We start from the raw sequence: 25,936 nt of genomic DNA on the forward strand, positions 1-25,936 counted from the left end.
TTGTTGTGCCTTACTGCAACTCAACAGCTCCGCTATATGGTGAGTAGCAATCTCTCTCTTTTTTAGTATCAGCTTATTTAACTCCTAATTAATGTTTGAATACCCAAGATGTATATATTTTTATTGCTGAGCAATGAAAACTTTAGTCTGATGAAGGCTGTGGCCAAAAGTCTTTTTTTTAATTGTGCCTGTCTGTGACTTAAGATGTCATCTTTATGATATTTTTATTGTTGTTATTTCTGAAGTCTAGAACAGGAGCACTACTGGCTGCAAGAGAAGTGTGTGTGTGTGGGGGGGGGGGGGGGGGGGGATCAAAATTGTGACCATATATTCACTGCAGATTATTAGTGGCTACCTTGGGTCGTGGAAGGTAAGCATAAATTTCCACTGCCACTTTTTCCATATTTTTTCTTCTTTTTTGGCATTAAAGTTATAGTTAGGTACTGATCCCAGCATTACCTGAGATCTAGTTTAGGTTGGAAGATGATAGTTTGGTTGTGATTTGGTGAAGCCTACAAATCTAATATTGGTACAAAAAGGTTGGCTATGGTTGCGAGGAAAAGTTCTGCAACAGTTACTGAACAGTTAAAGTAGTCAGCAGTCTATCGTACACACAAAATTATTTATCTTGTAATGTCAAATTTTGTGCAAACTTGGGATTTTGTGAAATGCATAGCACCTTCTGTGGTTGTTTTCACATAAGGGTTTGGTGCAACTATTTCAGCTCCTGTTACAAAACAAATGGGCCATATGCTGATCCCTCATTTGGTAAACCTATGTACACCAGCTGTTGACACATAGCTTGTTACTGTTCATATTCCACAGTAAGTTCTGACAACATCACTACACAAACGATGTGATTAATGTCATTTGCTCTTTTCCTCTGTTATGGACTCTTATCAAGCTTTTGTAATGACGACTCTTGATTGTTAATTGTTCCAGCCACCCAGACTCCTGTCTTCTGCAGCAGAGAGAGAGAGAGAGAGAGAGAGAGAGAGAGAGAGAGTTGGTACTCTAGCTTGACAAAGGAGTTATTCCAAATGCTAGTAAATTTTCTTTCTCTTTTGTGTGTGCCTGTCATTGACCCAGTGCTTCTGCTATTTTGGTGAATGATCTCTTTTACTCCTAATTTATTTACATTCTACCAGAATGTTCCTACTAATTTACATTGTATGATCAAGAGCTCATGTTATGTGCAATGACAATTCGACATTAAATCCTAGTCTTCCTTTTTTAGGGTTCTGTACCTCAAAAGGTAAAAACAGAACCCTTATAGGTTCACTTTGTTGACCACATGTATGTCCATCTCTTAATACCCCATTTTCTCAGGAGTGGGTAGAGATATCAAGTTGAAATGTATGTCAAATATAAAGGTCTAAAGTCTCTTTAAGTGTCGAAGTCAACACAACCAAAAGATTGGGTCACTTGTGTCACATATTTTGATACTTGCAAAATCTTTCACCAAAACCTGTAGATGAATTATTAAGTTTGTGTGGAACCCGCAGAGGGCGAGTACTTCTCGCACTTGTCTGGTTTTTTCATACAGATAACTATTTTACAACTTGAGTACGAAGAGTATGTGATAAAAAAAACTATCCTGCGGCTTACTATCAGTGTGACCTACAAAAGCTATCATAGTGGCCATTTTTATAGCATTGTGGCAGGGGGCAGTAGTCAGCAGAAGGCACTTGCATTCTTGAAAAGTGGACCTGGTATCACTATCTGGCCAACCTAATTTAGTTTTTCCAGAGTTTCTGTGAATCAATTAACATGAAATGTCAAGATGAGTTATTTGAAAGGGGCATGGCCAATCTGCCTCCTTACTATCCAAATTTGTGCTTAGTTTCTGTTAACCTCATCAGCAACAGGATGTTAAATGCTAATCTTCCGCCATAAAGCACTGAGCCTGCTTTAAGGTCTAACAATCTCAGATTGCTAATCTTCAAAATCACAAAACCTTATCCACTAAAATTTTAAACATTCTTCAAGACACGTGTTCCTACGGAAATGTTGTTGTCTGTCCTCAGAGCATCTGTTACATCACACAGAGTCCAACTTGTGTCTGTGCACTCTTGGTGTTGTGCTGCAAGACAGACAAATTGTGCTAGCACTATTGCCGGATTCCTCCATTTCACTGCCTCCAAATAACTCCACAAGTTTATTTGACATTTGGATCTTTCAGCCAATCACACTTAGGATATTTGCTGGCCATTTCCTGCTCCCATTCATAGCACTTGTTGTGGATTGGCAGGAGAGCCAACCCGCGAAGTTTAGAGGAAGCCGAAAGGCACGCGTTTAAGCTCATGCAGGCTGGTGTGAGGTCTGGAACAGGACAAGGAAATTAGAACTTAGAAAAACGGACGCAGATGGTGGAATACTTAACTTTAATCCATTAATGTTGAATGTAGCTCTTGTCTGTACATCATTTACAATATCAATAGTAACTGAACATAGCACCTTGCTAGGTCGCAGCAAATGACATAGCTGAAGGCTATGCTAACCATCGTCTCGGCAAATGAGAGTGTATTTTGTCAGTGAACCATCGCTAGCAAAGTCGGTTGTACAACTGGGGCGAGTGCTAGGAAGTCTCTCTAGACCTGCCGTGTGGCGGCGCTCGGTCTGCAATCACTCTGGCAGTAACACCACATTCCTCCCCCGCAAATTGGCGGACAGTTGTGTTATAAGGCTTCCGCCCACTGTGGTGAGGACCCCATGTTGACGTATGCGGCGAGGTGGGGAGCCTAACAACAGGCGAGGCTGTGCCACCCACATCCTGCCATTCGGTCCGAGGGGAGCTATCAAACGCCTGAAAACCTGCTCCAGGGTGCACGCCAACATGCGGTGTATGCGCCCGCAGAGAGACAGGAGGGGCCGAAGGGTCGACCTCCATCGGGTCGGGGCACCCGACGGGCGAAGACGACATATGGTCCGGAGCGGGCAAGAGTTCCGTGTCGGAGGACATCTGGTCACGGGAAGCGATCGGCAGCACGTGACCCAGGGAGGCGCCCGGCGGTTGCAGCGACGCGTCCACTGCGGGCATCGCCATGGGGCAAAATGGAAGGCAGTGTCGGTAACACCTGGGGCTGAGGCGAGCCAGTAGATGGGTCCCCAGGGCGCTGACCTGATGGCACAGTCGCTGAAAGCAGACGGGGAGCGGCAGATCCCGTGCGACGACAGAGGCGCAGCTGATTGAGATGCCGACGCACCTCACCAGAGGCCCCCAAAGCCAGATACATAGCGCGACCGAGGCAGCGAAGAATGTGCCCTTCGAGCCAACGCCGTGAACCTCGATAGTGACGATAGTAGACAACATCGCCTGGAGCGAAAGCAGGTGTCTGCCACTGCACAGGAACCTGATGCGGCGGATGTAGCAAAGACATCAAGGTTCGATGAGGATGACCGTGGAGCAACTCAGGCAGTGAGCGACCATCTCGGGGCTGAGAGCGATACGAAGACAAAAAGAGCAACAACGCGTCCTCCCGAGAATGCGACTCTTTTAATTTCAACATCTGTGACTTGAAAGTCCGGACCAATCGTTCAGCGGCACCGTTTGACTGTGGCGAAAACGGCGCGGTTGTCAGATGTTGAATACCATTGGCCTTGCAGAATGACTGAAATTCTGCGGACATGAATTGTGGGCCATTGTCGGAAACAATAGTCTGCGGAAGACCTTCAATGCAAAAGATAGCAGATAACGCTTGGATGGTGGCAGATGACGTCGAGGAAGACATCCGGACAACAAAAGGAAAATTACTGAATGAATCTACCACAACCAACCATCGAGCATTCCAGAATGGACCAGCAAAATTGATGTGTAAGCGTTGCCAAGGGGAAGTGGCTGTTGGCCATGCAAAGAATTTCCGCGGTGGTGCGGATTGTTGTTCGGCACACGCCATGCAAGAAGAGCACATATTCGTAATCGCAGCATCGATTCCAAACCAAGTACAGTGCTGACGAGCAAGTTGTTTCGTTCTCACTATACCCCAATGTCCTTGGTGGAGAAGCTGTAAGACAGAGGACTGTAACGAACGTGGGACCACGACGCTGGACTGATCATTATCAGAACGCAACAGCAAAACACCACGTCGTACAAAAAGTCTCCCCTTGTGAGCAAAAAATCGGCGAACCAACAGATCCTCGATCCGTGACTTTGACAAGGGCCATTGCGTGGCAACAAAATGCAGAACGGTAGCAAGGACAGGGTCAGCAGCTGTGGCTGTAGCTACACGACGAAAATCAATCGGAAATGATTCGACCACGGCATTGGTTTCCGCATCAATGAACATGCAAGCAAGTTCGGAAGAATCGAATGCTCTATCCTCAGCAACAGGCAAACGGGACAACGCATCGGCGTTTCCGTGCTTAGCAGTGGACCGATACAAGATATCGTAGCGGTACTGCGAGAGGAAAATAGACCAGCGAATGAATTTCTGCACTGTACGTGGAGGTACAGGCTTGTTCGGATGAAAAAGCGATATCAAAGGTTTGTGGTCTGTGATGACGGTAAAGTGACGCCCATACAAGAAATCATGAAACTTTGTAACACCAAATACGAGAGCCAATGCTTCTTTCTCGATCTGTGAATAATTTCTTTGCACAGATGAGAGCAATTTGGACGCAAAGGCAATAGGGCGATCATGCGATCCATCTTTGTGCGCAAGCACAGCACTGATCCCGAAATCCGATGCATCTACCATCAACAAAAGGGGTTTCTGGGGATCGAATGGCGTAAGGCAAGTATTGGAATGCAACGCCGATTTCAACTGGCGAAAGGCGCGTTCGCATTCTGTCGTCCAGACGAACGGAACACCTTTACGGTGTAAGCGATGAAGTGGAGCTGAAATGGAAGAGGCGTGGCGCACATAGCGATGATAATAATTAATTTTTCCCAGCACACTCTGTAGCTGCTTCAAATTCCGCGGCGAAGGCAAGTCTTGTATGGCACGGAGGTGCTCGGGACTGGGATGTATGCCTTGGGCATTGATTACATGTCCCAGGTAGGGCAAGTCACGAGCAAAAAACACACATTTGTCCTTCCGCAACCGAAGACCATTTTGTCGCAAGACCTGAAATAATGTTCTGAGATTGGCTAAATGTTCTTCTTCCGTCTTTCCGGAGATCACAATATCGTCCAGATAGTTTGCTGCAGTAGGGACCGACGCACAAATAGTTTGCAGATATTGCTGAAACAATGCAGGGGCGGATGCACACCTGAATGGCAGTCGTTTGAATCGATACAAACCAAGATGCGTGTTAACCACCAAAACGCGCTGGGAGTCTTCGTCCACCGGTATTTGCAAGTACGCATCTGCTAGGTCCAACTTCGAAAAATGTTTACCCGGGCACAGTTTGTCAAAAAGATCTTCCGGGCAGGGTAAAGGAAAAGTTGCAATCACTAGTTGTGGATTCACTGTTGCCTTGAAGTCCACACAAAGTCTCAATTTTCCAGAAGGTTTTGGCAAAATTACTAAGGGTGATGCCCAGAGAGAAGCCTGCACACGTTCAATCACACCTTGTGATTCCAAATCGTGTAATGTTTTTGCGAACTCATCACGCAATGCGTGGGGAACATTGCGCGCTCTGAAAAATTTCGGTTGCGCGTTTACTTTCAGTTCCAAATGTGCTTTATAGTTCTGAGTGCAACCAAGGCCCGGTGCAAAAATGTCTGAAAATTCCTCACATAGACGAGAAACACTGTCTGAAGGCACAGTCTGGTTCACTGATAGGACCTGATTTACTATAGACCAGTTAAACAACTGAAATAAATCGAAGCCAAACAAGTTCACTGCAGAAGAAGAACGAAGGACGTACAATGACACAAGTTTTGTTTGTCCTTTGTATGTTGCAAGAAGGCTGCACTGTCCTTACACAGGGATCGCTTGTCCTGAATAACTACTTAACATTTGCGGCACGCAACGGAGGTGTGCCCAGCTGTTTGTATGTGTCTTGATTGATCAGTGAAACTGCAGCTCCGGTATCGAGCTGGAATGGTATCACTTTGCCGTTAATGTCCAAGTCGACAAAAAGTTTATTGTCCTGCTGACGACAAGAGCGACTGTCTCGTGCAACGTGAACTGACACTGGTACAAAATCACTTGCGACATGACGGGATTTCCGGCGATGTCGATGCACACTATTTGTGGGGATGAACACGGTCACTGTTAGAGAGAGTGGCACTGGGCGGAGTGGAATGAACTATATGAATTTCCATGGGCGAAGTTTCACGAGCCTGAGTATTCTTGGTTCGGTTCCGATTCCGGCGCGAAGCAAAGGGCCTGGAATGGTTGTGAGTGTCCGATCTGAGCTTTTTCTGGCAAACACTCTGAACATGTCCTTTTTTATTACAGAAAAAGCAAATAGCCTGGCGTGACGGGCAGTCCTTACGCGAATGTCTAGTAGCACACCGCGGGCATGATTTTAGCACTGCATTTGCCTGCCTGCGCGGCACACGTGGCTGAGAGCCTGGTAGCAGTTGCGCGGCCAGGCGCGAGGGCTGTTTACTGCTCCGTGCAGCTTGCCTGGCAGGCCGGTTAACGTGACACACGGCTGGTGAAGTTTCAAATGATTCCTGAGCAAAGTCAAGTGTGTCCTGCCGATCCAATATGTCCATCACTTGTTGAAGGGAGGGATTGACTAGTTTCAAAATCTGTTCCCTTATATGAACATCAGAAACGTTCTGTGCAATTGCATCACGTACCATAGTATCTGAATAAGGTAGTCCACAGTGACACTCAAAAGCACAATCCCTAGTAAGGCTTTGCAAGGTTGCAACCCACTCCCGATTAGTTTGACCTGCCGAACGTTTTGTACAAAAGAAGGTATACCGTGTGGCAACTACATTGACTGATTCTTTGAAATGTGCATCTAATGCAGACAAAATTTCGTCGCAGGACAGAGTTGCTACGTCGCGTCGGGGAAATAATTTGACTATCACACGGTACGTGTGTACCCCAACGGATGAAAGGAGAAAAGGCTGCCGCTCATTACCTTGAATTCTGTAGGCGGCGAGATGGAATCCAAATTGGCGTGACCACTCCGTCCAGTTTTCCAGTGCAGCATCAAAAGGACGAAAAGTTGGTGCAACTGCATGTTGCGGCTGCGTTAGCGGTGGAGCGGCGGCTGCCGCATCGTTTTGCATTGCACGTTGACCCTGGACGAGCTGTCCAAGGGCATCCAGTAAGGCCTGCGTCTGCTGATTCTGTAAGCGATAAAATTCGGACAGTACATCTAGAGATGGTGGCGAAGCCATTACACAAGTAAATCAGGGCAGGATAGGTACGAACGCGGTTTGGTCTCGTCGCCAAAATGTTGTGGATTGGCAGGAGAGCCAACCCACGAAGTTTAGAGGAAGCCGAAAGGCACGTGTTTAAGCTCACACAGGCTGGCGTGAGGTCTGGAACAGGACAAGGAAATTAGAACTTAGAAAAACGGACGCAGATGGTGGAATACTTAACTTTAATCCATTAATGTTGAACGTAGCTCTTGTCTGTACATCATTTACAGTATCAATAGTAACTGAACAAGGCACCTTGCTAGGTTGCAGCAAATGACGTAGCTGAATGCTATGCTAACCATCGTCTCGGCAAATGAGAGCGTAATTTGTCAGTGAACCATCGCTAGCAAAGTCGGTTGTACAACTGGGGCGAGTGCTAGGAAGTCTCTCTAGACCTGCCGTGTGGCGGCGCTCGGTCTGCAATCACTGATAGTGGCAACACACGGGTCCGACGTATACTAACGGACCGCGGCCGATTTAAAGGCTACCACCTAGCAAGTGTGGTGTCTGGCGGTGACACCACAGCACTGTTTTGTGAAGTGCTGTGCTGCATCCAGACACACGCACGCACGCACTTATGCGTGCACGCGCGCGCACACGCACACGCGCGCGCACACACACACACACACACACACACACACACACACACACACACACACACTCTCTCTCTCTCTCTCTCTCTCTCTCTCTCTCTCTCTCTGTTAATTTGGCCACTCTATCAGAGTGAACTATAAATTCACTGTCTGTAGTATTTCTGTTTTGACTGAATCTTTTGTACTGTCCCCACTTTCTTTTGTCTCTCACTCTTACAACATAAAAGTTGCCACCAACACTACCGTCTTTATTCAAATAATACTCATAAAGAGAATCATCAAATTAACAAATGAGAGAAATGCAGCTAATCGAGCACCAAAACTAGTTCATCAGGAATCTTGTGATAGCTGTATAAAAGCATAACAGAATATTATATTCACAGGAGGCAAACAATATCTTGTAGAACAAGAAATTGCTCAGATAAATGACATCCAACATAAATGTCGAAGTGCTAAACTATGGAAGCACTCTGCTACATAAGAGACTACTACATTTATTTAATATTTAATGTAGAAATAGAGCTATTCCAAATCATGGTCACAAGCACGGTTTCAAAAAGAAGACTGGATAATTACAAGAACACTAGAGGAATTAGCTTACTGAACACCACAAACAAGGTTTATGCGAGAATCGTAAACTAAAGGTTGAGAATTTATTAGGTGTAGAACAAATGAGGTATCAAAATGACTGGTTGACAACAGATTAGCAAGTAATCAAAAACCAGAGAGAATACATTAGGGAAACCTGTTGAATGTAAATTGTATTCATTTTATTGAGGCATCTGATAATGTTGATATTATGAAAAGGATAGACTGCTACTCACCATATTGTGGAAGTGGTGAGTCGCAGACGCACAACAAAAAGACTACTGAGCAGTTAGTTTTTATCAAGTTAACTTCCATTAGTAATGTGGGTGCATTCAACAACTGTGATGTGACTTTCAAATGATAAAGCACAGCAGTCAGTCATCCTTTTGTTTCAGGTATTAATAGGAAAATCTAGATTTTGGCTAGTGCCATTATCAACGCTAAAAGATGCAAGAAGTACATAGTCAGGTGATAGTATAAAAAGTTACAACTCGTGGCTTAATCTTAATTGGTTATACATTATATTACATTCCACTATTTCATGGTATCAATGCATGTCCTAGCATGTCAGTCCCACATTGTTCGGGCTTCTGTCACCTTGGTACCGATGTTTTCTCCACAAAACCTATCTTTGTTATACACTAGTCTCAAACGAACTGTGACAGAAGCCTGAAGATCCGGGGACTGACATGCAAGGACATGCATAGAGACCATGAAATAGTGGTATGTAATATAATGTATAAGTCATATACATTATGCCACAAGTTGTAACTTTTTATACTATCACCTGACTATGTTCTTATTGTAATTTTTAGCTTTGATAATGGCTAGGCACTAGCCAAAATCTAGATCTGCCTAATAAAACCTGAAAGAAAAGAGGCACTAGCCAAAATCTAGATTCACTTAATAAAACCTGAAAGGAAAAGATGACTGATTGCTGTGGTCTATGATTTGAAAGTTAGCTTTCGGCCAAAAGGCCACCTCCTGAACTAGACAACATACACACACACATTCACACAAACACAACTCATACTCACATGACCACTGTCTTTGGCTGCCGAGGCCAAACTGCAAGCAGCAGCGCATGATGGGAGAAGCAGTCTGGGTGGTTGGGGGTGAAGAGAAGGCTGAGGCACGGAGAGCGAGGAATAGAAAATAGGGGTGGGGGACAGTAAAGTGCTGCTTGTGGGAGCATACAGGGATGAGATGGGGAGATAGTAGAGCAACGAAGTGCATTCGGGATGTTGGATGGAGGACAGGGTGGGGCGGGGGTGGGGGGGGGGGGGGTGGGAGGGGGTCGGCTGTGTTGGTTCAATAGAAGGCTGTGTAGTGCTGCAGTGGGAACAGGGAAAGGGATAGGTGGCTGAAGGACAGTGACTAACAAAGATAGAGGCCAGAAGGGTTACGGGATATTAGGATAAAGTGCAGGGAGCCCCCACCTGCACAATTTAGAAAAGGTAGTGTTGGTAGCAAGGATCCAGATGGCACAGGCTGTGAAGCAGTCATTGAAATGCAGAACGTTGTGTTGGGCAGCGTGCTCAGCAGCTGGGTGGTAAGGTTGTTTCTTGGCCACAGTTTGTCAGTGACCATTCATTTGGACAGAAAGCTTATTGGTTCTCATGCCCACGTAGAACGGAGCACACTGGCGGCTTAGCTTGTAGATCACATGACGGGTTTCGCAGGTAGCTCTGCCTTGGATGGGATAGGTGGTGTTTGTGACCAGACTGCAATAAGTGGTGGTGGGAGTTGGTGTATGGGACAGGTCTTTCATCTAGGTCTATTACAGTGATACGAGCCATGAGGCAAGGGATTGAGAGTAAGGGTTGAGTAGGGAAGGACGAAGATATTGTGTAGGTTCGGTGGGTGGTGGAATCCTACACATTATCCTTCCCATCCCTCCCACAGCAGTATTCTGGTGTCCACCAAACCTACACAGTATCTATTTTGGATGGTAGCATACACAATAATAAGAGTTTAGATTATCCTAAGTTAGTAGCATGTCAATAAAATTTTAGATGTTTTTGTTGTTGTGGTCTTCAGTCCAAAGACTAGTGTGATGCAGCTGTCCATGCTGCTCCATCCTGTGCAAGCCTCTTCATCTCTGAATATCTACTGCAACCTATATCCTTCTGAATCTGCTTACTGTATTCATCTCTTGGTCTACTTCTACGATTTTTACCCCACACGCTTCCCTCCAATACTAAATCAATGATCCTTTGATGCCTCAGAAAGTGTCCTAACAACCAGTTCCTTGTTCTTGTCAAGTTGTGCCACAAATTCCTCTTCTCCCCAATTCTATTCAGTACCTCCTCATTAGTTACTTGATCTATCCATCTAATCTTCAGCATTTTTCTGTAGCACCACATTTCAAAAACTTCTGTTCTCTTCTTGTCTAAACTGTTTCTTATCGATGTTTCACTTCCATACATTGCTACACTTCATACAAATAGTTTCAGAAAAGACTTCCTGACACTTAAATCTATACTCGGTGTTAACAAATTTCTCTTCTTCAGAAATGCTTTCCTAACCATCATGAGTCTACATTTTATTTCCTCTCTGCTTCGACCGTCATCAGTTATTTTGCTGTCCAACTAACAAAACTCATCTACAATTTTAAGTGTCTCATTTCCTAGTCTAATTCCCTCAGCGTCACCTGATTTAATTCAACTACATTCCATTATCCTTGTTTTTCTACTGTTGATGTTCATATTATGTCCCTAATTGTAGATTTATCAATTAAATTTACCTTCTCTTCCAAGGAACATTGTGATGCCACAAGTTTGTTGTTCCTGCTCCCATTTTTAATCTTTTAAAGCAAATGGAGCATTGTATTTCATTGCTGTCACACATCATACAATACTTCCAAACTAGGGATGGCACCATTCTGAAATACAATTGGTGTCTGACGACGTCAGAAACTACCATACAGTGCAAACTTGAACACTACACGTACAGTGTACTGTCTAATAGGCCATGCCCCACAGCAACAGGTCCATTATTGGTTCAGTAGTGCTGTACCAGTTCCTATGTCATCGTTGCTCTTTTCCAGTTGTTAGTATATATTAAAATATTACTGACCACTTTTCCCATTTTCTGTAATAACACAATTTCTCGAGTCAATGGAGATTTAATGAATAAACATTACACATTTATATAAAAAAAGGTTTATTTAAAAACCAAATATTGTAGCACTGCTGCTATGACAATATGATATGCCAGATTTTAACTTTAGGAGGACCAGCATTAGCGAACTACCTAGAGGGCCACTACTGGTCATTTTGGCCGGTAAAGTTTGTCTTCTTTGTTTTCAATTTTACTTCTTACATTACTTCGGTATGGTGTCTTTATTGAAGTAAAGGATACATTGTAAGATTAGATTAGAAATTAGATTAGTTTCAATTTTCATTCCACAGACCCAAAGAATGAGATGATTCTTGGATGTGGAACATGTCAGAAAGTATAACATGAAAAACATAATTATTTGAATATAATACTCATTATCCTGATCATTTGTCAGGAGATTGTCAAAATAGATGAATACATTACAATAAGCAAGAACTGCAAATATTTACATACTGAATACACTGTCAGAATGACACATTGTTATGCACTTTTAATAAATTTATCATACACAAAATGCCTAATCTTAACTGTTGTGACAATGTGCTGTCAAAGTGAAATTTAACAGACATTTTTACTTAAGCTGGTCTAACAGTCCCTGTTAAGATATTCATCTATAGAGTACAGTTGCATATCAAATAGTCCTTCAAACTGTGTTTAAAATGTGTTTTATCTGAAACCAAGTTTTTAATGGTTGCTGGCAACTTATTGAAATGTGGATTCCTAAATATTGGACCCCTTTTTGGACCAAGATAAGTGATTTTAGGTCTTTATGTAGATTGTTCTTATTCCTGGTATTGATACTAGGTATTGAGCTAGTGGTTGGAAATAGAGATATGTTACGTGCAACAAATTTCATTAAGGAATAAATATACTGAGAAGCAGTGGTTAGATTACAAAGTTCCTTGAATAGTTTCTACATGATGTTCTTGAATTTACTCTACAAATGATTTTTATTACACACTTTTGCACTCTAAAAACTTTTGCTCAGTTTGATGAGGTATGTCATACAGGTATGACATAATAGAATGAAAGTAAGCAAAGTGTGCAAGTTTTTTATATTTATATCTCCTACATCTGACACCATTCTCACTGCAGTTACAGATTTGTTTAGGTGCTTCAGCAATTCTGTGGTATGCCCTTCCCAACTGAATTTATTATCGAGTTGCAATTCCAGAAATTTAACACTGTCAACATCTTCGGTCTGCATGTCTTCGTATGTTATACACATACTGGAAGGAAATATCTTACAGGTTCTCAGCTGCATATGGTGGGTCATTTCATTGTTTCATGACAGTGAAATAGCTTTAAACCATCTGTCAGTGTCAGTGAAAATTTGATTATCAGCCAAGTCTAAATCTGTACTTGACTTGCTACTTATTGCAATGTTTGTATCATCTGAAATACAAAATCATTTTTAACTAAACTTACAATTGCAAATAAACATATAATTATACAATAACATTTTTTATCTGTATGACTTGTACTCAGTCAAAGCACCAAACAGTTCATAAACATATATTTAGTAAGAAAAATGGACACAATTGCTGTAGCAATAACAAGAAAATAACATTTTTTTCTCTCTGTGACATCTTTTCATTCAAAGCCACCATATTTGTCATAATGCTTTGCACACACATACTGAACACCTCCAGCACATGGACCACATGTGAATTTCTTGCAGTGCACACATGGATTTTTAATTGAACTTTTGCATTGTCCCATCTGGCAAGTCTTCCTTAATAGTATCTTACATACTTCAGTGGTCGCAATGAATTTACGAACAGGTCCTTTCCCAGATCGTACATATACAGAGGAGAGTTCTTCTGCTAATTTGAAAAGAAATAACTTTTTCCCATGTTCTCTCTCTGTAAAGGATCCAGGCATTTATTCCTGCAAGGTCTAGGATACGGAAAAACATGTGCACAGGCCATGTGCAGCAGCCAAATTGACAGTGTACAGATGAGACATATGGTCCAGGATATCAGCTCCAAATTTGGTGGAATTTTAGAAGCTCACAGTTTCATGGAATTTCTTCTGTGTTTGTTAGTCAACTGGAACTGACTAGATGCTTTATACTCAATAGAAGAACATTTTTCTTGGTGTTCCCTGATAGGAAGTAATTCTTGTGTCACCAGACTTGTATGAAATACACTCCTGGAAATTGAAATAAGAACACCGTGAATTCATTGTCCCAGGAAGGGGAAACTTTATTGACACATTCCTGGGGTCAGATACATCACATGATCACACTGACAGAACCACAGGCACATAGACACAGGCAACAGAGCATGCACAATGTCGGCACTAGTACAGTGTATATCCACCTTTCGCAGCAATGCAGGCTGCTATTCTCCCATGGAGACGATTGTAGAGATGCTGGATGTAGTCCTGTGGAACGGCTTGCCATGCCATTTCCACCTGGCGCCTCAGTTGGACCAGCGTTCGTGCTGGACGTGCAGACCGCGTGAGACGACGCTTCATCCAGTCCCAAACATGCTCAATGGGGGACAGATCCGGAGATCTTGTTGGCCAGGGTAGTTGACTTACACCTTCTAGAGCACGTTGGGTGGCACGGGATACATGCGGACGTGCATTGTCCTGTTGGAACAGCAAGTTCCCTTGCCGGTCTAGGAATGGTAGAACGATGGGTTCGATGACGGTTTGGATGTACCGTGCACTATTCAGTGTCCCCTCGACGATCACCAGTGGTGTATGGCCAGTGTAGGAGATCGCTCCCCACACCATGATGCCCGGTGTTGGCCCTGTGTGCCTCGGTCGTATGCAGTCCTGATTGTGGCGCTCACCTGCACGGCGCCAAACACGCATACGACCATCATTGGCACCAAGGCAGAAGCGACTCTCATTGCTGAAGACGACACGTCTCCATTCATCCCTCCATTCACGCCTGTCGCGACACCACTGGAGGCGGGCTGCACGATGTTGGGGCGTGAGCGGAAGACGGCCTAACGGTGTGCGGGACCGTAGCCCAGCTTCATGGAGACGGTTGCGAATGGTCCTCGCCGATACCCCAGGAGCAACAGTGTCCCTAATTTGCTGGGAAGTGGCGGTGCGGTCCCCTACGGCACTGCGTAGGATCCTACGGTCTTGGCGTGCATCCGTGCGTCGCTGCGGTCCGGTCCCAGGTCGACGGGCACGTGCACCTTCCGCCGACCACTGGCGACAACATCGATGTACTGTGGAGACCTCACGCCCCATGTGTTGAGCAATTCGGCGGTACGTCCACCCGGCCTCCCGCATGCCCACTATACGCCCTCGCTCAAAGTCCGTCAACTGCACATACGGTTCACGTCCACGCTGTCGCGGCATGCTACCAGTGTTAAAGACTGCGATGGAGCTCCGTATGCCACGGCAAACTGGCTGACACTGACGGCGGCGGTGCACAAATGCTGCGCAGCTAGCGCCATTCGACAGCCAACACTGCGGTTCCTGGTGTGTCCACTGTGCCGTGCGTGTGATCATTGCTTGTACAGCCCTCTCGCAGTGTCCGGAGCAAGTATGGTGGGTCTGACACACCGGTGTCAATGTGTTCTTTTTTCCATTTCCAGGAGTGTAGTTTCATACAAAGATCTGGCAGTAGACTTCGCTAATGGAGGAACTTCTCTTTGGGTTTTCTTTGGTGTACCCACACGGTCGTATTCTCCCACTTCAGCTGCTCTGCAAGGTGTTTGGCTGTAAAGAAATTGTCACATTTTACATTTCTTCCTTTCGAACTGTAAGGTTGCATGAAACATGTAATTACATGCTCTGCAACAGGTATGTTAGTGGTTCTTTCATTTTGTTTATCCAAGTAAGGAAATCCATTGACAATATATTCGCTACTGGCATCTGCTGTGGGCCAAAACTTCAAACCAAATTTTTCTGGTTTATTACTCATGTATTGTATATAGCAGCACCAAGCTTTGCCTGGATAGAGCTGCTCATCTGCAGTTATAAATGCACCTGGTTTATAGTTCTGGATAAAGTTAGCTACTAATGAATTTCAGATTGGAGTAACTGCTGCAAAGTCATCGGCCTTGCATCTTTTGGCACGAGTGTGCTCGTCATGTAATCTTAAAAACCTCACGACTTCTATGAACTTATTTCTTCCCATAGTGAGAGGAAAAAATGCCCCCACACATGAGATCACAGAAGTTTCACGGGGAAATTCTTTCCTCCATACAATCCATGTACATACATTATAGCTATGGCAGCTTCTAATTGGGTAATATCAAGTACCCATGTGTCATCCTGGACTCTAATTTTTGTGAAATTTTTTATGTTCTGTAGAATATTATTGCATATCAACATCTACATCTACATCTACATTCATACTCCGCAAGCCACCCAACGGTGTGTGGCGGAGGGCACTTTACGTGCCACTGTCATTACCTCCCTTTCCTGTTCCAGTCGCGTATGGTTCGCGGGAAGAACGACTGTCTGAAAGCCTCCGTGCGCGCTCTAATCTCTCTAATTTTACATTCGTGATCTCCTCGGGAGGTATAAGTAGGGGGAAGCAATATACTCGATACCTCATCCAGAAACGCACCCTCTCGAAACCTGGCGAGCAAGCTACACCGCGATGCAGAGCGCCTCTCTTGCAGAGTCTGCCACTTGAGTTTATTAAACATCTCCATAACGCTATCACGGTTACCAAATAACCCTGTGACGAAGCGCGCCGCTCTTCTTTGGATCTTCTCTATCTCCTCCGTCAACCCGATCTGGTACGGATCCCACACTGATGAGCAATACTCAAGTATAGGTCGAACGAGCGTTTTGTAAGCCACCTCCTTTGTTGCTGGACTACATTTTCTAAGCACTCTCCCAATGAATCTCAACCTGGTACCCGCCTTACCAACAATTAATTTTATATGATCATTCCACTTCAAATCGTTCCGCACGCATACTCCCAGATATTTTACAGAAGTAACTGCTACCAGTGTTTGTTCCACTATCATATAATCATACAATAAAGGATCCTTCTTTCTATGTATTCGCAATACATTACATTTGTCTATGTTAAGGGACAGTTGCCACTCCCTGCACCAAGTGCCTATCTGCTGCAGATCTTCCTGCATTTCGCTACAATTTTCTAATGCTGCAACTTCTCTGTATACTACAGCATCATCCGCGAAAAGCCGCATGGAACTTCCGACACTATCTACTAGGTCATTTATATATATTGTGAAAAGCAATGTTCCCATAACACTCCCCTGTGGCACGCCAGAGGTTACCTTAACGTCTGTAGACGTCTCTCCATTGATAACAACATGCTGTGTTCTGTTTGCTAAAAAATCTTCAATCCAGCCACACAGCTGGTCTGATATTCCGTAGGCTCTTACTTTGTTTATCAGGCGACAGTGCGGAACTGTATCGAACGCCTTCCGGAAGTCAAGAAAAATAGCATCTACCTGGGAGCCTGTATCTAATATTTTCTGGGTCTCATGAACAAATAAAGTGAGTTGGGTCTCACACGATCGCTGTTTCCGGAATCCATGTTGATTCCTACATAGTAGATTCTGGGTTTCCAAAAACGACATGATACTCGAGCAAAAAACATGTGCTAAAATTCTACAGCAGATCGACGTCAGAGATATAGGTCTATAGTTTTGCACATCTGCTCGACGACCCTTCTTGAAGACTGGAACTACCTGTGCTCTTTTCCAATCATTTGGAACCCTCCGTTCCTCTAGAGACTTGCGGTACACGGCTGTTAGAAGGGGGGCAAGTTCTTTCGCGTTCTCTGTGTAGAATCGAATTGGTATCCCGTCAGGTCCAGTGGACTTTCCTCTGTTGAGTGATTCCAGTTGCTTTTCTATTCCTTGGACACTTATTTCGATGTCAGCCATTTTTTCGTTTGTGCGAGGATTTAGAGAAGGAACTGCAGTGCGGTCTTCCTCTGTGAAACAGCTTTGGAAAAAGGTGTTTAGTATTTCAGCTTTATGCGTGTCATCCTCTGTTTCAATGCCATCATCATCCCGGAGTGTCTGGATATGCTGTTTCGAGCCACTTACTGATTTAACGTAAGACCAGAACTTCCTAGGATTTTCTGTCAAGTCTGTACATAGAATTTTACTTTCGAATTCACTGAACGCTTCTCGCATAGCCCTCCTTACGCTAACTTTGACATCGCTTAGCTTCTGTTTGTCTGAGAGGTTTTGGCTGCGTTTAAACATGGAGTGAAGCTCTCTTTGCTTTCGCAGTAGTTTCCTAACTTTGTTGTTGTACCACGGTGGGTTTTTCCCGTCCCTCACAGTTTTACTCGGCACGTACCTGTCTAAAACGCATTTTACGATTGCCTTGAACTTTTTCCATAAACACTCAACATTGTCAGTGCCGGAACAGAAATTTTCGTTTTGATCTGTTAGGTGGTCTGAAATCTGCCTTCTATTACTCTTGCTAAACAGATAAACCTTCCTCCCTTTTTTTATATTCCTATTAACTTCCATATTCAGGGATGCTACAACGGCCTTATGATCACTGATTCCCTGTTCTGCACTTACAGAGTCGGAAAGTTCGGGTCTGTTTGTTATCAGTAGGTCCAAGATGTTATCTCCACGAGTCGGTTCTCTGTTTAATTGCTCGAGGTAATTTTCGGATAGTGCACTCAGTATAATGTCACTCGATGCTCTGTCCCTACCACCCGTTTTAAACATCTGAGTGTCCCAGTCTATATCTGGTAAATTGAAATCTCCACCTAAGACTATAACATGCTGAGGAAATTTATGCGAAATGTATTCCAACGCTGCTGAGTCGGGAGGTCGGTAAAAGGAGCCAATTATTAACCCAGCTCGGTTGTTGAGTGTAACCTCCACCCATAATAATTCACAGGAACTATCCACTTCTACTTCACTACAGGATAAACTACTACTAACAGCGACAAACACTCCACCACCGGTTGCATGCACCCAAGTAACTGCCTTACGCAGTGGCCCAGAAGTTTGTACAATGTGTTGTGATGTCCTAATCTTCCAGGTCCATGACCTGCTGCAGTTCGAGTCCACACTGTTATGTCAACTGCAGTCACTGCACTTCCAACATCTGGATGCTGAGATGGATGTGATTTTTTTCCTGTTTTTTCCTTGGTTGCGAGTAGGAATTTGTGGTGCCACTGGAATCGAATGTGTAAGCACTGGGTTATTCGCATGTTGTTGTATGGCTTCTGAATATTCATCTTCTGACTATGGTGATCCACATTGTTCTGTTTCGTGCAGCTGATATTCCATGTCATCTTTACCATCCAACTCATCACATTCGAAAGTATCTTCTCCTTCAGAATCTTTTCCTGGTATACTGTTCACATAATTCAGTAATTCTACATCCAGACATAAACACTGGTACGCCATGATAATGAGGAGGAACTCTAAACTTCTGCAGAACACAACAGCATATTGACAAAGAACAGCAACTAAAGTATGTCCACTCTTCCACTAAATCAAGTGAAATGTAAAGAGAGCAAGCGAATGAGCTTAACAGATTGGAAAAATCCATTGCTGCACCTTTACAGACATGAAATGTAAAAAAATATCTCACTAGTCAGAATGACTGGCTGCTGTCCTTTAAGGTAAAAATGTTTATTATTTGTTCAGTTTTTGTAATAGATGTTTGTCTTTCACAGAAATTATAAAACACCAAGGTACATTAAAAGATGAAAAATAAGGCCCCTAATTTAAATGTATGCAATTTATTAAATGTTAAACAATGCTCACTTGTCATGTCAACTGGAACTGTTCTTCTAGTGTTAATCTGGTAATTAGTAAAGAACAAAAGAAACCTGTTATATCTAAGACCTGACAAATACCGGTAAACCACCACCACCACCACCAAATGAACCATGAACCATGACCTTGCTGTTGGTGGGGAGGCTTGCGTGCCACAGCGATACAGATAGCCATACTGTAGGTGAACACAACGTAGGGGCATCTGCTGAGAGGCCAGAGAAATGTGTGGTTCCTGAAGAGGGGCAGCAACCTTTTCTGTTGTTGCAGGGGCAACAGTCAGGATGATTGACTGATGTGGCCAGGTGTTGACAGGTGTGAAAAGTACCGAACTATCAGTTTAATAAGTCACGGCTGCAAAATACTAATGCAAATACTTTACAGAAGAATGGAAAAACTGGTAGAAGTCGACCTCAGGGAAGATAAATTTGGATTTCATAGAAATATTGGAACACCCAAGGCAATACTGACCCTAGACTTATCTTAGAAGATAGATTAAGGAAAGGCAAATCTACATTTATAGCATTTGTGTACTTAGAGAAAGCTTTTGACAGTGTTGACTGGAATACTCTCTTTCAGATTCTGAAGGTGGCAGGGGTCAAATACAGGGAGCAAAAGACTATTTACAATTTGTACAGAAACCAGATGGCAGTTACATGAGTCCAGGGTTGTGAAAGGGAAGCAGTGGTTGGGAAGGGAGTAAGACAGGGTTGCAGCCTATACCCGACGTTATTCAGTCTGTATATTGAGGAAGCAGTAAAGGAAACAAAAGAAAAATTTCGAGTAGGAATTAAAATCCACAGTGAAGAAATAAAAGCTTTGAGGTTTGCAGATGACACTGTAATTCTGTCAGAAATAGCAAAGGACTTGGAAGAACAGTTGAACAGAATGGGAAATGTCATGAAAGGAGTGAATGTAAATCGAGACATTTAAAGTAGTAGATGAGATTTGCTATTTGGTGAGAAAAATAACTGATGATGGTTAAAGTAGAGAGGATATAAAATGTAGACTGGTTATGGAAAGGAAAGGGCTTCTGAAGAAGAAAAATTTGTTAACATTGAGTGTAGATTTAAGTATCAGGAAGTCTTTTCTGGAAGTATTTGTATGGAGTGTAGACATGTATGGAAGTGAAACATGGACACTGAATGGTTTAGATAAGAAGAGAATAGAATCTTTTGAAATGTGGTGCTTAGAAGAATGCTGAAGATTAGATTGATAGATCTCATAAACTAATGAGGAGGTACTGGAAAGGATTGGAGAACAGAGGAATTTGTGGTACAGCTTGACTAGAAGAAGGGATTGGTTGGTAGGACACATTCTGAGCCATCAAGGGATCACTAATTTAGTAGTGGAGGGAAACGTCGAGCGTAAAAATCATATAGGGAGACCTAAAGATGAATACAATAAGGAGATTCAGAAAGATGTGGGTTGCAGTAGTTACTTGGAGATGATGAAGGCTTGCACGGGATAAAGTGGCATGGAGAGATGCATCAAACCAGTCTCTGGACTGAAGACCACAACAGCAAGAGTTCCTAGATAACAGAAAGCATCATGTCATTCTCAATGGAGAGAAGTCTTCCGAAGTAAGAGTGATTTCAGGCGTGCCACAGGGGAGTGTCATAGGACCGTTGCTATTCACAATATACATAAATGACCTTGTGGATGACATCGGAAGTTCACTGAGGCTTTTTGCAGATGATGCTGTGGTGTATCGAGAGGTTGTAACAATGGAAAATTGTACTGAAATGCAGGAGGATCTGCAGCGAATTTACGCATGATGCAGGGAATGGCAATTGAATCTCAATGTAGACAAGTGTAATGTGCTGTGAATACATAGAAAGATAGATCCCTTAACATTTAGCTACAAAATAGCAGGTCAGCAACTGGAAGCAGTTAATTCCATAAATTATCTGGGAGTACGCATTAGGAGTTATTTAAAATGGAATGATCATATAAAGTTGATCGTTGGTAAAGCAGATGCCAGACTGAGATTCGTTGGAAGAATCCTAAGGAAATGCAATCCGAAAACAAAGGAAGTAGGTTACAGTATGCTTGTTCGCCCACTGCTTGAATACTGCTCAGCAGTGTGGGATCCGTACCAGACAGGGTTGATAGAAGAGATAGAGAAGATCCAACGGAGAGCAGCGCACTTCGTTACAGGATCATTTAGTAATCGCCAAAGCATTACGGAGATGATAGATAAACTCCAGTGGAAGACTCTGCAGGAGAGACGCTCAGTAGCTCGGTACGGGCTTTTGTTAAAGTTTCGAGAACATACCTTCACCGAAGAGGCAAGCAGTAAATTGTTCCCTCCTACATATATCTCGCGAAGAGACCATGAGGATAAAATCAGAGAGATTAGAGCCCACACAGAAGCATACCGACAATCCTCCTTTCCATGAACAATACGAGACTGGAATAGAAGGGAGAACCGATAGATGTACTCAAGGTACCCTCTTCCACACACCGTCAGGTGGCTTGCGGAGTATGGATGTAGATGTAGATGTTGAACAACCAGTTATTCTGAATTAAAATACCGATATTGGCTTTAACTGGCAGTTTTCTCTCACCCGTATTTTGAACTTGTGGTTTCTATGCATGTGTCTGCTATAGTAGCTTTGCACTGTGCTAACAATATTTTTTTATACCCCCTGCTTAGAGTTGGAGATTCTGGATCTATGAATAGGATAGTAGATTTGTGTTCAGTGGAACAAGAATCTCTGATTTCACTGATTCATCTCAGGTGAAAACTGGGTTGTTTGCATCATAAAGTGCACAACTTATTCCTATCCACCCAATTCTAAGTAGTGTCTTATATCTGGCAATTGTTATAATGCTGAGACATAAAACTTTAATTCTTATATTGTTGTTGCTCTACTACTGAGCTATTGAGAGTCCCTTTGCTTACCTCATTATGCTTCGTCATTGTACTTTTATGTAACTCGACAAACGTTTGGTGCTTTGTTTTTGATTACAGGCATTCCACTTTTAATTATTAATTTAATAATATCGTATTGATGTTCCTTCACTCATGATGCATGTGATTACAGAGATTGCATGTCCATATAGCTCACTGGCCTGATTATGGAGGCCGCCTCAGTCGGACTCATGGCATGCTCTGGTGAGCCGCCAAAGGAACAGTATTATTTAAGTAATTGCAAACGAGTACTCAGCCCATTTAGTGTGTTCAGTTCTATACCCAATCTGTACTTCATTGTATCTTGCGTTGACTCTATAAAGCACTATGTTCCAAAAATCATGTTTGTTCTTGCCATAACAAACTTGGCAACAAGTGCGAGTAACATTTTCTCTGCCTGTTAGTGTCAATTCTAAATGAACCACCAAGCATCTTGCCGGAATACATACTCCAATGTATCATTGCCCAGCAGAAGCTTTCGCGTAACAGCAGCAGGCTCTCACCACCGCTCTGTCATGTGGCATCTGCGTGTTTGTGGCAGGTTACTCTTCCATCAGTGGAAATGTTGCCCTTTCCGGCATGTGATGAATCAGCTGAAGATTGCTATATTGGGGCTCCAGTGAGACACAGTTACGCCAACATTTTCAGGTTTTTCATGTGGGCGATACAAACCTGTGTAGGACTTTCTTTCTTTCCTGACTTTCACCATGCCTGCATCAGTTGTTGTGGCAGCTTGTGCCTTTGCAAGATCTAGGCAGCTTTTGATGAAATGTGCAAGGTTCTCTCAACCTTGTTATTGTGACAGAACACATGTCATTGCAACGCTTGTAGAATTTTACCGTTGATATTATAAAGCCTGGGCTGCAGAATTACATGAGTTGACCCATCCTCATAAATTTGTCACTAGTACCCATCTGAAATCCTACACTGATCCCATCGTCCGTGATGCTGTTATTTATTTGGTCCCAGATAGAGAAGTCCACAAAAAAGCACTTCATTGCGAGAATCCGACATTTACAGATGTGCTCAATATGGCACAGTTCTTTCAAGTGTCATGAGGTGCAGGCAACCAGATTGCTGCATGCTGGGAGGCATTGGGAGTTGCTCAGTCATCCCCTGTCAGAAATGTTGCGAGTGTTCAGGATGAAGGGAAAGCCGTTTTAGCAACCTTTGACTCAGTGTCTTGTGGGATAATGTCGGCTACTCATAGCAGCAAGAGGCTGTGTCACAACGCTGACCACGTGCGCCCTTCCATCTTATCTGTACTGCTTCCTCCAGCACAAGTATGCTGCACGCTCTAAGCATAAAGTCTATCTCTACTGTGCACATCTCCCCAAACAAATTCCTTATTGACTTACATGTGTTTTCTTAAACTGTTGAAAATACAAATGGACACAGGAGCTTGTACTCAACCCTCCCACACATCAACATTAACTTTTTCTGTCTCTTCAAAAGTTTCGAAAGCTTTGAGAACTGTAAGGTATAAAAGAGAAAAATTTTTTACTTATCTTCATTTTCTCTTGTTGTTTGCTGCAGTTCTCTCATCTAGGGGTACATTCTTGAGGCTGAAATTTTGATTTTGTAGGTTCCTCTTGATCTGAACAATGTTGAAGATTTGCATGTTTTAACCTTAATTTTATTTTTTGTCACATTTTTCAGTATCATACCATCTTTACAGTTTCCACTTCAGAACACAAATTCACATTGTTGTTGACATGATTATGTCTGCTTCCATCAGAGGCATTCCCACTACTCCCTTAAATTCTGTGGTACTCACAATATTCCAAAGAGTTCACAAAACAAAAGAGTTTACAAACTTTTTTGACAAAAGAAGAATCATTGCCAAGATATAACATTATTTTGTAAATGAATCCAGAAATAAATTTAATAATTAGCATTTGATTGTGCAGTTAATAATATGAATTTTAAGTATGCCAGATATTTCATAATTTCAAATATTTCTAAAAGAAGAGTAATTTTAACTGTACATACAGACTACTAACAAATTAATATATATATATATATATATATATATATATATATATATATATATATATATATATATATATTCAGGAAAGAGGGAAGGAGAGGGAAAGACGAAAGGATGTGGGTTTTAAGGGAGAGGGTAAGGAGTCATTCCAATCCCGGGAGCGGAAAGACTTACCTTAGGGGGAAAAAAGGACAGGTATACACTCGCACACACACACACACATCCATCCACACATACAGACACAAGCAGTTGGTCTTTAAATATGTCTGCTTGTGTCTGTATGTGTGGATGGATATGTGTGTGTGTGCGAGTGTATACCTGTCCTTTTTTCCCCCTAAGGTAAGTCTTTCCGCTCCCGGGATTGGAATGACTCCTTACCCTCTCCCTTAAAACCCACATCCTTTCGTCTTTCCCTCTCCTTCCCTCTTTCCTGATGAGGCAACAGTTTGTTGCGAAAGCTTGAATTTTGTGTGTATATTTGTGTTTGTTTGTGTGTCTATCGACCTGCCAGCGCTTTTGTTTGGTAAGTCTCATCATCTTTCTTTTTAGATATATTTTTTCCACGTGGAATGTTTCCCTCTGTTATATTCATATCATTAATTTGAACCCAACAATGACGTTTGTTATTGTCACTGTTACATTTCGAAGTCTTTTCTGTCGTCTTATTTCCTCCTTCTGTTTTTGCAGTAGTTTCCCTTTGTATTCACCTTCTCCTTTTTACCGTAATCCACTATACAATTTTATCCCGCCGATATATACTCAACAATACGTAATAATACGTAACCCACTTCCAAACCATAACCAAAAAATTTTTTCTTCATCTACTGCTATAAAATCCACCGTTTCTAGTTCACAAACAGTTCCTTTCAGCTATTAAACAACCTTTTCGGCTAGTTTTAATAACTTTTGCTTTATTTCGATTTCCGTTTTTTCACATCACCGATCATTTTTAGCCGCTTCCCACAGGTTTTAACGTTATTATTTCTCCACCAGACAATTGTTAGCCTCATTTCCATAATCTGCCACCACCATACCACTACTTTTAATACATCCTCACGTAGTTTTTTCGAAATTTTCCCGAATTTCTCCACCCTTTAACGTGTTTTGGCGGCAACACAACCACCTAACCTTTATGCACATCGTTTTCTACCTACACTATTTCACCACAGGATCAACATAACCCAGCTCCAACCAACCCCTTTTCGCCTCTTTTCACACCAGATCTCCATTTCCTTTCTACTTCACCTTTATCTCTCCCCACATATTTTTATATTCATTTTCATTTCAGCCTCACGTTACACTTTCGACCTTCTAGTACCATGTCACCCGCACAACACCCCCACAACGACCCCATTAAGTTTTATTTACATTCCCTCCGCAGACATGCTTTGGTCTTTAAATATGTCTGCTTGTGTCTGTATGTGTGGATGGATATGTGTGTGTGTGCGAGTGTATACCTGTCCTTTTTTCCCCCTAAGGTAAGTCTTTCCGCTCCCGGGATTGGAATGACTCCTTACCCTCTCCCTTAAAACCCGCATCCTTTCGTCTTTCCCTCTCCTTCCCTCTTTCCTGATGAGGCAACAGTTTGTTGCGAAAGCTTGAATTTTGTGTGTATATTTGTGTTTGTTTGTGTGTCTATCGACCTGCCAGCGCTTTTGTTTGGTAAGTCTCATCATCTTTCTTTTTAGATATATTTTTTCCACGTGGAATGTTTCCCTCTATTAATTTTTATATATA

At 42.8% G+C, this 25,936-nt stretch overlaps 1 protein-coding gene across 1 annotated transcript in view; it reads left to right on the top strand.

Moving 5' to 3' along the window:
- Positions 1-25,936, top strand: part of LOC126202884 (required for meiotic nuclear division protein 1 homolog) — a 101,616-nt gene that overhangs the window by 13,521 nt on the left and 62,159 nt on the right. The window lies entirely within an intron of this gene.

The sequence above is a fragment of the Schistocerca nitens genome, chromosome 9 (assembly GCF_023898315.1).
Source record: "Schistocerca nitens isolate TAMUIC-IGC-003100 chromosome 9, iqSchNite1.1, whole genome shotgun sequence".
NCBI lineage: Eukaryota > Metazoa > Arthropoda > Insecta > Orthoptera > Acrididae > Schistocerca > Schistocerca nitens.